This window comes from Protopterus annectens, chromosome 14.part0, assembly GCF_019279795.1.
Source record: "Protopterus annectens isolate FY-2018-M chromosome 14.part0, PAN1.0, whole genome shotgun sequence".
NCBI classification, from domain to species: domain Eukaryota; kingdom Metazoa; phylum Chordata; order Ceratodontiformes; family Protopteridae; genus Protopterus; species Protopterus annectens.
The window spans coordinates 990,312,271-990,327,585 of record NC_056748.1 but is presented as its reverse complement, the minus strand read 5'-3'; the positions used below and the strand labels follow the sequence as shown (position 1 = coordinate 990,327,585).

The following is a 15,315-nucleotide window of genomic DNA, read 5'->3' as shown; positions in this document are numbered from 1 at the left end:
CTAACAGGGTTTCAGCAGGGGAATCTAATGAAACAAACAGATGTCCCTCCAGGCTTTCACCAGTTTCGAGAGAGATGTCACGGGAGGCTGGACAGCAGCCATATCGGATGTGTTTTTTTTACCTTTTTCTTGGCTGGCGGTTGACTCTTAGGATAGGAAGACTCTGCAACAGTACCTTCTACCAACAACTTTAGACACTGGTTTTCCAGAAAATAGACAAGGAGGAGGAAAGGTGACTATGTAGGGTCTTGGGGACAAACACTTGATATACAGAACACTGCATATTGTCCTAAGAAGCACCCAAACAGAAGAGACACTTGTGGGCAATCTGCTTCTCACACTGACATTTATCCTTTCTGGATGACATGTAAACAACACTAAAATAAAAGAGAAGATAAAGATGAACCCCAACAGGCACTTATTTGAAAATAGCTCAGTAACCAGCACAGAAGAAGGGTGTTCAGACTGATGTTCAATGATGGATTTCGGACTGGCGGTAAAGACGTTTTGAAGTATGTGCATCCGTATGTCACCTTTATGCCCTAGCACCCTGCGTGGGGAGCATACATGTGATGTACACCTGTAAACAGTAAAGGCTTTGGTATACTGGCCGGATGTTGAGCTACCCTTGGCAGGAGATCCCTGTAACAGTGATATGGAAGGGCAACTAAAAAGATCAGTAACCTCAAATTCTTAGTTATCAGGAGACAGTGTCAGCCCTTTCTCTGTCTCTTAAAGACTCCTCCATGGTTCTATGCCTAGCATTTTGAGCCAAGAAAGAGCCAACCTTATTTGACTGCCTATTCCTCTGCAGAACTAATGGTACCTCAAACACTCGTTTAAAGGAACTAAACCTTCATCAGCAGATAAATAAGACACATTAGCATGACAGATTCATATCCCAGCATATTTCTCACTTCTCAGTTCTAGAACAAACTTCCACTACAAATCAAGCTGATTAGCACCCTTGCCATCTTATAGGCTGATAGGTAAGTACTAGGCTAGCTGCCCTTGCTGGCCATTTTAAGCCTAGTCAATTTCCCTTTTTGTGTCAAAATAACCTATCTCATTTGGTTATAGGGTGGCCTTACCCATCTTATGGTTGATAATTATACAATACCCTAATGAGAATAACTGGAATCCTACCATAGGTAATTTGTGAGGACCCATGCATGGAATAAAGCATTTAGGAGTTGCCTCTGTCCATTAGTAGTACAGAGGGCAGTCCTGAGATATATTTTCTGTTTCCTACCACAGATGCAAGTTGTGCTTGAAAATCTTCAAGGTCAACCTCAATAACTGGATGAGCAGCCCAAAACCCTCCCCATCTATCCTGTTTTGCCCTCCTTGAAGGCAGAAGTAACTTTTGAAAGGGTATGTTGGCTAGGTTTGTAACAGTCTGCAAACTGACTGTCTAGTACCTGTCTACAAACCTATACAAGAGAAAGTCAGAGAAGACAGGGGGTGCAAAGTGTTATGAAAGGAGGGGAGGAGTTTGAACCTGGGGAAATGTTCAGGTGTCTACATCTGTTAGTCACAGTGGTTGAAGTGGATGGGCTGGATCATATAAGATTAAAAGACTTAGTTTTAGGTGACAAGACATGGCACTGTTCATACAGTACATTAAAATATGGCCAAGGTTTCAAAATAACTGTCTACATGTAATGGAAAAGATGGGAGCAAAGGTTCAGAAAATGTAAAATTAAACATTTTCAAAGCCACATGGGATGCAATGCAGTTGGTGCATTTCTCTTAGAATACCATTTTTCCTACTACTGCACTACGGTCTTTCTTACAATTTCAGCTATTTTTAATGCAGCCACCTGTAAAGTGTCAAAATGCTGCCTCATAAATGCATATATAAAGAAATGGCTTTACTTGGAGAAAATGCACATTAAGGCTTCCTCAAATACATTTAGATAATTTTAATGCACCAAACCATATGCCCTGAAATTAGCACAGCTCAGCAATAGCAAATATATGATATGATATTTGCATGCACTGGTGGTTTAGATGGACACAGTCCTGACTATAAGCATCAGGTGATTTGAGTAGGTGAGAAGGGTAGTCTGAGTGAAGAGGTCAAAGCTAGAATCAGAGGGGCTGCAGCCCACTGGCATAGAGTATTAGGTATAGTCTGTAACAGAAGAATTCCAAAGAAGCTGAAAAGTAAGGTGTACAAGACAGTGGTGCAACCAGTACTACTGCATGGTACAGAAACCTGGTCAATAAAGGCGGAACAGTTGAAGAAGCTATAGGTGATGGAAATGAAGTGCCGTGATAGGATGCAAACTGTGGGACAGATGAAAAAATGAGGACATAAGAGCAGAAGCCAAAGTAGCTCCAATTGCAGAAAATATCAAAGAGAAAAGATTACGGTGGCTTGATCACATGTGTAGAAAAGCAGAAGACAATCTGGTGAGGAAGATTTGGGACAGACAGGAAGAAGGTACGAGGAAGCGAGGACAACCAGCAAAGAGATGGATGGATTGTGGGAAAGAAGATATGTGACAGTCAGGCATGAGTGTTGGAGAAGGCAGGAGTGTGGCACTGAATCCAGAGAGTTGGCGACAGTTAACACGATACCCCGACCCCATGTAGAAAAAATGGGAAAAAGGGGGCTGATGATGATGATCTGATTCGAGTTAAAGTGGTATGAGCAATTGAAGAAACAGGGGAGTTAGGACATGCTTATCCTAGGACACATGCAGATTAGCCAGATTTCCTTAGTGGAGACTGTGGAAACCACTGCATGATACCTCCTGCAAGTGGGTGGGTGGAACACTCAGCTGACATCATTACTTTGTATAAATGTGGACAGTGCAATGCTTATGTCCACTGCACATCACATTCACATGTTTTTGCTGGGAAAGTGCAGGTGCAGGGGTGCGGCTTAAATAGGGAGAGAAACTCAAACCACTCTTAATGGCTGCTTAATGACAGCCCTCCCAATCAACCTTCATCCTGGGATGGGGAATAAATGGGTCACTTATCTAGGAGTGGGCTGTTCATTGGAAGGTGAAGAAGGAAAGTATTCCACTCAAAAAAATTATGTTACAACTGCTTAATGGCAGAAAGAGACATCAGGACTACTCTTAGTCTGTCCTTTAATTGTAGTGCATTTAGCATTCTACCTCCCCTCTCAGTCTTCCAATTACCTCTTTTCCACTACTCCCATGCCCTCTTGAATGCCTTCAAGGACTCCTGTGCCACCACCCATTCAGAAAATCTATTCCAGTTACATAATATTCTCAGCGTGTAACAACTTTATCAAATCTAAGGGGTGCCCGACTCTTATAGTCAGCTATCTGTGCACTCTCATTTTCCCTATACTACCTGTTAAGGATGACCCCTTCATTTCACCTTGAGATGATCTTTTGCACCCATGTGTCATCTTCCCTGTCTCTTCTGGTTACCAATGTCAAAAGATGTAGCTTCTCTAATCTCCTGTCATATCCTTTCCACTCCATTGCATGCATCCTTCCAGTGTCATTCCTTTGGATATTTTTAGCAGCCATATGTCACTCGCCTCGTGTCGCCTGCAAAACTGCATGTAGCACTTAAAATGTGATCTCTTCAGGGCTGAGAAAAATAGTAGCATTACCCTGTTTCTTCTGGAGTCTGTTCCCATGAGGACACACTCCAGCATTCTGATGGCTGTTGCTACTGTTCTCTAACTCTGTTCCTGATTGTCTCAACTAGGTATGATAACACTTCCACACTCTTTTCTTGCTTTGGTCACCAGTTCCACTTCCACAGACAATACTTCATAAACAGATGCTATGGCCCAGCTGAAGTACTCTATATTTACCTGCAATGAACCTCAACTGCCACTTTTTCATCCAGCTGGTCAGTTTTTCCAACCCTTCCTTAGACTCCAACCAACCTCCAATGCTACAAAGACTGTGTCATCAGTGGAGAAAATGATCCTGTTCTAGTCTCTTGTATGTCTGAGATGAACACAATGAAGACAGATGGACTGAGGACTAACTGCTACTTTAATCCACAACTCAGTTTTCCTATTTTTGGCACTACCCCACTTACTGCAACCCTCTTTGGCCTACCATTCAACTAAGCCACAATCCATTTCTTTAGTGATGGTCTTATACCCATCCCCTTTAATTTCCATAGTAGTCATCTGTGTAGGACCTAGTCAAAGTTCTTGGTGAAGTCTAGGTATACCATATCTACTGGCACTCCCTAGTCACATTCTACTATAACCCAAACATAAAACTAGATCAGGTTTGTCTGACAGATTTTTCTGGCCATGAACCACGTACTGGTTATAGTTCTGAAAAGCAATCAGTCTTTCCTTCAGGTTTCTTAATATGAGTTTCCCTGTCAATGCCATTAAAACCAACAAACCTGCAGTTCAGTTTGGCCAGGTCTGTCCCTACGCTCCTTCTTTCTGCTATGTAATTAAAAAGACATTCATCCCATCATTTAGCCTGTGCCTTTGGTACTCACTTTTCCTGATGCTGTTCTGCTTACTGTTTTGTACTATGTCTCCTCTACCTCACCATTACCTCTCTTCCACCACTTGTATATCTTTTGCCCCAGTCATTACTCTCTTCCTTGTGTAGATGTATACTGCTCTTCTTCTCTTTTTGTTCTTCCTCAAATCCATGTCCCAAGTACAATGTCCCTGAACCACTTCAATATCTTATTTACGCATTCAATTTGCCTTCTGCTCTCCATCTCACTGTCTACCCCAGTTACTTATAATACATGCCACTTGAATAATTGCACCATCATCTTTGTCTTTTTGGCCTTACCTTAACCCCACTCTACAATGCACAGTGGCAAGATTACTGTCAGCTTCCTGCACCTTTCACTCGGACATCCCTGATAACCTCCATCTTGGTAAGGTCACACAGAAATATTTTATGGTACCACCCTAAATGAGTTGGCTGAATACTTCATGGTAAAAGATTCCAGTCATGTCTCCCTCTCTACTCTGGGGTTCAAAATTTCCCAGTTTGCTCCTACAAGACTAATATGTCTCAAGAATGTAACTCTTTTCTTTGTACCCCATTCCTTCCTTCTTCCATTTCCCTTCCTTGATATGTCTGATAAGAGCATCATCATGTCAGCCTACAATCTGCCATCACTGCCCCAGTCCTCTACCTTAATTACTAGTGCACTTACCCTATGTCCAGACATAGCTTACTCCCTTTTCCCCTTAATGGGGCGGGGTTCTTCCTCTGTGACCTCACATATGATGCTTGTGTACACTACTTCCACCCCTTCTTTTCTGTCATTCATGAACAGCAAACAGAGAAGAATCTCAATGTTTGACCCCTCTTGTTAACAGACTATGTTTTTGTGATAGCCCTTTTGTGACCTTTCCCTCCTGCATGACAGCCTGCAGCTCTACCAACTTACTATCTAGACTGTTTGAGCTGCATCTTACTACCATCCAATCATGCTCAGAGTAAACCTTATTTATTCCTCTACTAGGTTCCACGCTATTATTTTCTTTCTTTTTTCTACTAAGTATCTCTCTCATATTTTTCTTGCCTGACACACCCGCGTCTCTTCCATTTTTATTTAAAGGTAAAGTCATGATATCTACCTTTTCAACCCAGCTTTGGGCACTGATGTCCCTCCTGAACCAAGATGGAGCCTGTCTCTGCAATAGAACTGGTTCTCTTTGCCAGCTAAAACTGCATCATCATAGCACCCCAAAAGCCTTCTCTATCATCTGCTGTTGCATCTACTAAGTGCACTTTCTAGTCCGCCTTCCTTCCTTTGTGTGTTGGCTGCTGGCACAAACAACACTTTTGAGAATGCTACCTCTTCTCCTGCCTTGTTAACTCGGAGTTCCAAGATCAAGTTCACTGTAATGTGTTTTTGTTATCTCCCATGCCAAGGCTTTTAATCCTATTGGTGACCGAATCTCCAGAGACCAAACCCCTCCTCTATTGTACCATTCCATTTCTAGCATCTTTCATTTTCTGCCCCACACTCCCATCAATCTAATCTCCAAATTTGCCTCCATTTCTCTACTTCCTGCTATGCTGGGTTCATCAATACCAGAGGTGCATATTATACCTTCCTTATCCTTATCTCTCCAGCATTCTTCTTGCAAGCACCTTTCACTGTTCTGTTTCTTTCATTTAGCTGCTCCCTCCTCCACCCACTTTCCTTCTGCTCTCTCTATGGCACTGGTTCCTGCAGGGCTACCCCAGTTTGGTCTTGCCTTTAAAACTTGTCACTGACCTTTCCCCTTGTCACTCTACCTTAATCTTCTTATCCTCGTCCTCTCTTTCATGGTTGCATCTCACATTTTCACCTTGTCTACTGGCCTACTGCTGCTTCTGTCCCACTCTACTTTTTCTCACTTTACCAGCCAGTCCACTGCCACCCCTAAGTTCCACTTTGTCCACTGAAGCTGCCCCATTCTCCTGGAGTCCCTACATCGTTTTCTGCCTCAAGACTCCCTTGAGCCAAACCTCTGTGACATTCACAGAGCAGATCACTCATTCCTCTCTTTGCCCCACTCTTCTTGCCAGGCCTGTCATGCTTCTTTCATGCTGTCTCATTCTTAAATATCTCACTCTTATCATTTACATTTTTATGTCATTTTTCACACATGAGAGTAACTTACAGTGATTTGCTAAGCAAATTTCAGTCAAGTGATAAGGTAATGGGCAACGAAGAATAGCAGACCAACAATTTACCCAGGGACAATGAGAATGCTTGTACTAGTAAGTTCAATTCCGAAGCACATTTACATGTTTGTGGGAAGAAATCAGTTCATACCTGTTTGTTCAGAACACACACACACACACACACACACACACACACACACACACACACACACACACACACACACACACTACTCTTTACTCCAGCGAAGGGATCAGACCGGCTGTTCTTTCAATATTTTTTCTCATTCAGTAGGTAGCAGTTGGGCTGTTTTTTCACCAATTACTTCCTTTTTACTCTTATCATCTATTATAAACCGCTTACCTCATAGCCAGCTGAGTTGTGACATACACCATCCTATCTAGCTCATACCTATACATATTTCTTTTAACCATTATCACTTCAGCTGCTCTACTTTCACTTTCATGCACCTCTATATACTCTCTATTACCCCCTTAGAGCTTCTCTTGGGCAAACCCTTTTCAGAGTCGCTACTACTTCCCATTTCAGAACAGAGATTGCCAAACTTTTCATCTTCCACATTCTTCTTCCCTCCAGTCGAATTACATACATCACAGACTCAATCCCCACAAGACATTCCCCAGTGCATCATTTATGTAATCTCAGTTCTAAACACTAATAACTGCACCTCCTCTTTTTCCACATTATATCAAAGTCCAAACCTACACAATCAGACAATTCGTTATTAACACCTACATGGCACACACTACAGCAACCCCACAGACCATCTCAAAAAAACTTCTTACTAAAATATAGTACTACTCCCAAAAATAACTATGTCTTGGAACATTCAACTTAACCCAGGCCCAGGTGATATTAATAATCTTCACTTTAACATGTCTAATATCAAGATAAATAATAAATCCCTAAACGTTTCCTGTATAAATGTATGCATTAACAACAAAGCAGAGCAGCCTCATGTTTTAGCCATCTCAAAGGCTTGGACAAAAGATAAAATTATGTCCTTCAAACAATCTACAACATATTTACTGACAACATACCAGACAAAAGAACTGGATAAGTACTATGATTTTAAAGTACCTGCAACTAATGTTATATCACACAACATAACTAAAGCTTTAGGTGACACAAACCCGAATGGATGCTTAACCAATTTCACCTTAGGTGGACACAATCATCTTCGCATTGGTGCAGTGTATATTCCATCCCCTTCCTCCATTTCTACATTGCAAGAAGCCCTGTTTAATGTCAGCCCTAAAGGTTTCCTCAAAAACTGCATCATCAATTGGTCATGATAAAGCTCAACTAACCAGAATACTACAATTCCTGGACTTTGAACAACTGACACAAACTCCCACTAGACCATAAGTACAAACAAGCAACTGTTCCACACTCGATCTCATAATTACAAATTTTAAACCACAGATCCTTACATATTGATATCCAGCCTAATTTCTTAAGCGATCACTGTCCTGTCATGTCCTGCTGGAGTTTCATTACCAAAAAGGGACTCTCCAGCAATTATAACCAGTACGTCAGTTCTTCAAAATAAACTTCCAGAATTTAATTACGTCATCAATAGCACTGACTGGTCCCCACTTTACTCTCAAACTAACTGTAAACTAGCCCTGTCTTACTTCATTACTACTTTACAATATCCAGTACCTTCAATTCCTGTTTTGTTAGGGCACAAAAATACCTCTTGTTAACTAACAATATCAAGCAAAAGTCAAGCGAAGGAACAATGCCTGGAAAGCTTGGGAATAATTCCAAATCACCTCCATGAAACTTATTTGGAACTTTGTAAGTCTACCAGGACAGCCACAAATATCATTAAAACACTATACCCATGACAAATGCAGGAAAAATATACCACTCGACTCAAGACAGTTTTGGAGAGAAGTGAAACACCTTACGTCACATCACAGACTTTTCAAATAATTCTAATAAAAAACACCTCTCGGTCCTAAAACTACCTTTATCAAAGATTACATGCAAGTCCTCCTCACCTCTATAAAATAAATTACTTATACTGTTTCCAAGGCTACAGAAAGCTCCCAATATTAGGATATTGATTTTACCCCACAATTATAACCATTACCTTCCCACCCCACCTCCTTTCAATTCTCAGACCTCTCTGTTAACCACATCTCTCCTTATAGATCTTGATTCATCAGGTTCCAGATTTAGCAGACTTTATCATAACGTCCTAAAACTAGTAGCCAAAAAAAATTCATGCACCCCCTCACTTATATGTTATTCTTTATTTTACTACAGGCACAATTCCTTGCTTTCAGTCATACTGTCATGATTCCACTACCACAAGTGTCAAGTCCTTTGTACCAAAGTACTAAGGCCTGTTTTAAATTTGTACGCAATAACAAAAATATCTGAAAAAAATCTATGACAACTACCTTCACATATTAACAAATATGGATTATTATGAGATCACCAACATGGCTTCAGGAACTCTTTCAGTACCAGAATTGCTTTAATAACAGCTAAATGTTCAATCTATTCTAATATGAATGAAGGGCACATAACTGCTGGCATATTTATTTATATGACTTGAGCATATGAAATAGTTAACCATGACATATTATTAAAGAACCTATACAAGTTAAAGTTTGTAGATAACACAGTAATGTGATTCTGTAGTTATTTAAAAAATAGAACTTTTCTAATTTATTACAACTCTTTCAAAGGGATATAATACACTGGTGAACAACAGGGATAAGTAGTGGGCCCCCCTTCTATATTCTATCTTCATTAATGACATTATCAGGTTAATATACGGCAGGTCTATTGTAATGTATACATACATGATGTTCTTCTGACAGAGACCAGCAAATCCCACCAAATCCTTCAAACTTGCATCAAGACAACTTCTCAGAATTATCTAATTGGCTAAAGAATAACAACAAACTATTAAATTCTAACATAAATAATGTCTTGCTGTTTAGTAACTGTCAAAAAACTTGCCACTTGCCTTCCTGTAAGTGCCAAAGGCATTAAAGGAAAAAAAATATCCCTCAAATTACACAGCAAAGGTATTTTGTTCACATCCTCTGCTCAGTTTTACAAATCATACTGAAAATACCATATCTAAAGTTCTTTCTTATTTCAAACTTTGTACTGCATTCATCTTATACTCTCATTGGCTGCATGTACAGCTATCGCCAAAAAATGTTATTACCCCCAAAATCAAATATGGTCTCCCTCTACTATGCTTACATTCACCCCAAAAGATAGAAAATTACAAGATGCTGAAAACAAAACAATATAGTTTGTTTTACTAGCTGATACAAGCATGCATCACTGCAATCCTATAAAAAATTCAAGTGGACACCAATTACTCACAGAGCCATCACGTTCCACGGTATGAACAAAACTAAACAACATTAAGAAACAGACAGTCTGACTTTCCCACCCTAACCCATTCTAAATAAAAAAATAAAAATAGTGGAAGGTCTTCTCCAGAACAGGCCATGCCATATGGAAGCACTGAAAGCAAAAATAAGAAGACAGAGGAACAGCAGAAAAGGAGATTAGTAATGGAGAAGTTAAAGAAATAGAAACTGAGGTTATGTAGTACCTGCAAAGTGAAGGATTCAGTGCAGAAAATCTAATTCAGAAAGCACCACAACTAGACAGAGTAATGGATATCCAAATTAAGGGGAAACCAGTGGAACAGGAAGCAATTGGTCAGGTGCCATATGAAGATAATTTGCAGCCTTCTACAGGAAACCAGTATAAATGCTCACTTGAAGTTAGACAGCAAGGGAAGGAACAGGAAACTGTGGAAGCTCTAACGCAGCCAATATTGAGGAGTGATAAGCCGGGGAGTTCTCATATGACAGAGCAATGGATGGCACAGGATGAAACTGAAGAGAAGGTGCCACAGGAAGATGCTAATAGAACTTTCTACAGAATGCCCACAGGAAACAGAAAACAAGAGATGTGCCCTCAGTTTGGAAGAAAATTAACGAGAAGAGTTGCTTGATTTAATAGATATGGACAGATATATTAAGATCAATGAGAGAAATGGACTGCAGAAGGTCAATAAAATTCCAAAAGTTAGAAGTCTGACAAAACAAATGAACACAGTAATTAGGACTGCCCATACAGATTCATGTGCTATAACAGAAGTAAACAGGATATATTACTGTGCTGCTAAATTAATAACTGATAAAGTATAACCACAAGAACATAGGGTAGTGAAGGAAAGGAAGGGGAGAAATTGAATACCATCATGGAAATATCGATTAGAGAAAACTATAAAGCAGCTAAGACAAGAAGTGTCACTGTTAGAAGACTATAGAGGAGGGAACAGATAATAAAAATACTAAGAAAGATAGATGTGATAAAAGCAATGCGCAGTATTAGAACAGACCAGGATCTATCATGCACTATCACAAATAACAAACTAAAAATTTCAGCACAGGTGGAAAAATTTAGAAGATACGAAGATAAACATAAAAGAAAAGTACAAAATAAGCAATTTATTGATGACGCAAAAAGTTTTACAGAGAACAGGGAAATAAGGTAAAAAGAATTGAAAGACAGCCAAAAAAAGAAGAAATAGATACATTTTGGAGAAGTATCTATGAAGATCCTGTGGAACATAACAAAGATGCTAAATGGATAGAAGAAGTAAAAGAAAGAATAAGAGGATTAAAGGTAAAGGATATGAAATGGGATTAAGTAACAGCCAGAGAGATTGAAACAAAGTTAAGAAAAGCCTCTATCTGGAAAACCCCAGACCCAGATGTAGTACCTAACTTCTGGTTAAAAGTATTAACATCTTTGCACGAAGATTGAGCCATGAGTAAGAACTATTTATATGCATACACAGAACAGAAACCAACCTGGCTAGCAGGAAAAACAATGCTCCTACTTAAGAGTGAACCTGCAAGCTACCTTAAAAATGGGTCCATATCACATAGTCGAAGTTCCGTAACTTCGACTACCATATGTACAAACACATATGTCTGAAGTTACAGAATTTTGACTATGTGTAAAAAAATTTAAAAAAAAAAGGGAAAACAAAATAAAAGGTTGTATGCAGGGGTGGCAAGCCCCCCTGCATCCCCCACACGCCCTGCTCTATAAATATAACAATGCCGAGGTCACGCTACAGTGCAGTAAAGAGAACATTTCCTTTAGGGCTTGCCCCCCTGCTTACAACCCTCAGGTACGTTCTTTATGTTTTTTTTTTTACAATCGAAGTATGACAACTTCTAACTTATGGTTTCTACCATATCACATTCGAAGTTGCCATACTTCGACTACGTGATATAGACCCTTAAAAATTATAGACCAATAACTTGCCTTCCGACGACATATAAACTATACACGGGAAGTGAAGCCAACAGAGTTTATAGTCATTTAGAAGAAAACTCAATTATGGCAGTAGAACAAATGGGCAATACAAGAAAGTCATATGGAACAAAGAATTTGTTGTTAAATAAAGTCATAGTGGAGAACTGTAAAAAGAGGGAGAATCCAAGTATGGCATGGATTGACTACAAAAAAGCATTTGGTAGTATCCCCCATTCCTGAATAAAAGAGTGCTTAAAAATGTATAAGATGGACCCCACACTGATCGACTACATTACAGTGACCATGAAACAGTGGCAGACCACTTTGCAATTAAGTCATGATAAAGGATAGATTATTATTCCAGGGATAAAAATTCAAAGGAGGATATTCCAGGTGACTCTCTGTCACCGTTACTATTCTGCCTTGCCATTAACTCATTAAGCTGTTTACTCAACAGCTTAGGCCATGGCTACAATTTGGCTCCTAAAAAACAACAAAGTGTAAAGACTTCTCACCTTCTCTTTGTTGATGATTTAAAACTGTACAGTTCATCAGGTGAGGAACTGAAAGCACAACTGCAAGTTGTTAAAACTTTTTCAAATAACATAAGAATGTCATTTGGTCTTGATAAGTGTGCAAAAGCAACCTTTAAAGCAGGAAAACTCCAGCACTGGAAAATATCAGTTTGAGACAAGAATGTGATATAAAAGAACATGAGCAAGGAGGAGTGTATAAATAGGATCAACAATAAAACACGAAAAAATGTGAATAAAATTTAGTAAGGAATACTTCAGAAGACTTAAATTAATCCTAAAAACAACACTGACATCTAGGAACAAAATCCAAGCTATAAACCAATTTGCTCATCCTGTTCTAACTTAGTTTTGGAGTGATTGACTGGCCCCAAAACGTGTTAGATAGACTAGATAGGAAAACAAGAAGGATGCTTCATGCTCACCACATGATTTATAAAAAATCAGTGTATACCAAGATTATATATTTCCCGTTCCGAAGGAGGGATGGGCCTCCTTGAAACTGATTACATGTATAGATCTGCAATCATGGGACTCTACACATATCTGCTGATCTCGCAAGACCCAAACATACTGAAAGTTTTGAAACATGAGGAAAATAAATCTAAGATGACTTCTCTGCTTAATTTAGCAGAAGCTTATCGGTGTCAAGCAGGAATGGAAATCAAACCAGAAGTAGATAAAAATCAGGCAGCAACTGAATGTGCCAAAAAAACAAAAGAAAGACTATAAGGTGCAGGATCAGATGAGAAGGCAAGAAACATGGAAAAAGCATAAATATAGTTGCAAGTATAGAAAACTTCTGGAAGGACCTCATGTTGATGAGGAACGAACACAGGAATGGTTACAATGAGGCTAATTCAAACCAAGAGATGAAAGGTTAATACTGACGGCCCAAGACAGTGGGCTGCATAAATGTTGGTTTATAAAGTCCAATGAACATGTGGGAGAAACACAAATGTAGGTTTTGTCAAACCGAATTGGAAACAGCTGCACACCTCGTTGCTGATTGTGACATACTAATGGAAGGACTGTATATTGAAAGGCATAATAATGTGGCAAGATTGTTGCACTGGGGATTGTGCAAACATTATGGTACTGAAGTGGCTGAAAAACACTGGAAACATGAGCCACAAAGCATCACAGACACATTTACATCACTTGACAAGAGTAGCATTGATCATTGAAAATGCCACACCCAGTGACTAGAGTGTCTTGCGTACAGAGAGAGACAACATCATAAAATATCAGGATTTGTAGGCACAAACTAGAGCAATGTGGAACAAAGATACCCACGCAGTAGTAGGAGCAACGGGTATTATTAAAATAATTTACAATCATATTTAGATATGTTACCAATACATGTAGCTCCATACTAACTATCTTAAGTAATACTTTGTGCGCATTTTTAACACATTTCTGTATTACCTCACCAATCCTCTCTGCTAAACGTATATTGTCCTTTAATTTATTTATTATTGTTATCTCATACTTGTATGCTACTGTTCTTTTACCTACAGTGGATGTAAAAAGTCTACACACCCCTGTTAAAATGCCAGGTTTTTGTGTTATAAAAAAATGAGACCACAATAAATCATTTCAAAACTCTTCCCACCTTTAATGTGACCTATAACCTGTACAATTCAATTGAAAAACAAACAAATCTGTCAGGGGAAAAATATAAAAAAATAAAAAACTTACAATAAGCTGGTTCCATAAGTGTGCACACCCTTAAATTAATAGTTTGCTGAAGCACCTTTTGATTTAATTACAGCATTCAGTCTTTTTGGGTACACACCTGCCATCAATTAAAGAGACTCTGATTAACCCCAAATAAAGTTAAGCTGCCCTAGTAGGATTTTCCTGACATTTATTCAGTTGCCTGCTACAGCAAAAGCCGTGGTTCGCAGAGAGCTTACAAAGCACTGAAGGGATCTCATTGTTGAAAGGTATCAGTCAGGAGAAGGGTACAAAAAAAATTCCACAGCATTGGATATACCATGGAACACAGTGAAGACAGTCATCAAAAAGTGGAGAAAATATGGGACAACAGTGATGTTGCAAAAAACTGGACATCCCTCCAAAGTTGATGAAAAGACAAGATGAAAACTGGTCAGGGAGGCTGTCAAGAGACCTACAGCAACACTGAAGGAGCTACAGGAATTCTTGGCAAGTACTGGTTGTGTACTACATGTGACAGCAATCGCCCATATTCTCCATATGTCTGGACTATGGGGTAGGGTTGCAAGACTGAAGCCTTTTCTTACACAGAAAAACATCTAGGCCCGGCAAAAATTTGCAAAACAATACATCATGCCTGCCAAAAGCATGTGGGAAAATGTGTTATGGTCTGTTGAGACCAAGGTTGAATTTTTCTGGCCACAATTCCAAAAGGTATGTTTGGCGCAAAAACAACACTTCGCATCACCAAAGGAACACCATCCTCATGGTGAAGTATGGTGGTGGCAGTATCATGCTTTGGGGTTGCTTTTCTTCAGCTGAAACTAGGGCTTTAGTCAAGGTGGAGGGGAACTGTTGTTCCAAATACCAGTCACTTCTGGCCCAAAACTTTCAGGCGTCTGCTACAAAGCTGAAGATGAAGAGGAATTTCACTTTCAACATGACAATGACCCCAAGCATACATCTAAATCAACAAAAGAATGGCTTCACCAGAAGAAAATTAAAATTTTGGAATAGTCCAGCCAGAGCCCAGACCTAAATCCAAAAGAAAATCTGTGGGGTGACCTGAAGAGGGCTGTGCACAAGAGATGCCCTCACAATCTGACAGATTTGGAGCGCTTTTGCAAGGAAGAGTGGGCAAATATTG

General features: G+C 39.5%; 1 protein-coding gene across 1 annotated transcript in view; it reads right to left on the bottom strand.

Annotated features, from left to right (window-relative positions):
- Positions 1 to 15,315, bottom strand: part of ZNF511 (zinc finger protein 511) — a 374,315-nt gene that overhangs the window by 198,702 nt on the left and 160,298 nt on the right. The window lies entirely within an intron of this gene.